Here is a 1,116-nt window from a genome sequence, read left to right as displayed (position 1 = left end):
CACACACCCAACAGCCCAGCCCAGCCCAGCGCTGACTTCAGGCAGGGTTTGGAAATGAGCCTAAACCCCCACCTCACCCCCAGCGCCGATGCACCAATCCCCGACACCACCCCCCTACCCCACACCTGACTCCTGGCAAAATAAGCCAGACTCTAATCCATCTTCCATCACAATAACACACACCCCAAACCATGTTATTTTGAAGAGTGTTCAGCAAGTTCATCTCTGGGGATGTTTTTGTTTTTTCCCCCATTGTTTTAGCAACACAAGATGCTGTAAATCAATCAGCCCTTTCCTTTGCTCTGGTTTAAAAGCTAGAAATGAGATTTTTCTACGATGCATTGTTAAAAATAAGCAATTGCTATGGGGGATGCAAACCAAGACATGTATGGTAACTCATTTACTTACCTTCTTCATTTGGAAAAAAATATTTTGCTTCACTTAAAAGCATCAGATATCAATTCTTTATAGTGTTTCATGATTTAAGTAAAGGTAAGAATTATCCCACTATTGTATTTTCTGCTTTATCACTGGCCTGAATCCAGGCTAGATGTTGACTAACATGGGGAATTACAGCTAAATACTGATATTGATATTTAATTCTCTGTTTGTATTTGTGTTTGGGCTCCTATCTACCTTGAGGATTGTAACCAAATGGGCTCGCTGAGTTTAAAACGCCCGGGATGGCTGCTATTCGATTTCAAAGGGAATGTTTAGAAACCTGATCCGACCCTCCAGCGAGCATACCTACACCCATGTCTCCCTCACCCCTCATTCTAAATCACTCCACTGGAGCAGTGTAAACAAACTTCAGTTTGCTCTCTGATATTGAGAGGTTAAGACAAGCGGCAATCCTCCACTATGACAACACGGCCTCAGACAGACGATGTCATCTGTCTTACCTCACTCTCCATCCATCACTATGCCGGAGTCGACATGTCTGACAGTCCCACTCTCGCTTTTCTCGTTGGCACAGGCCTCCACATCTGTCACATTTTCCTCCCAGCTTACTTTTATTACACCAGATGAACTCCGCCTCCTTCCCTCCGAATTCACGGACACCTGAAGGGCAAGCAGGCAGAGAGAAGTCCTATTGATTAGTCATGGTATCTGATG

Source organism: Stegastes partitus, unplaced genomic scaffold (genome assembly GCF_000690725.1).
Source record: "Stegastes partitus isolate 25-593 unplaced genomic scaffold, Stegastes_partitus-1.0.2 Scaffold195, whole genome shotgun sequence".
NCBI classification, from domain to species: Eukaryota; Metazoa; Chordata; class Actinopteri; family Pomacentridae; genus Stegastes; species Stegastes partitus.
This window is presented reverse-complemented; position numbering follows the sequence as displayed.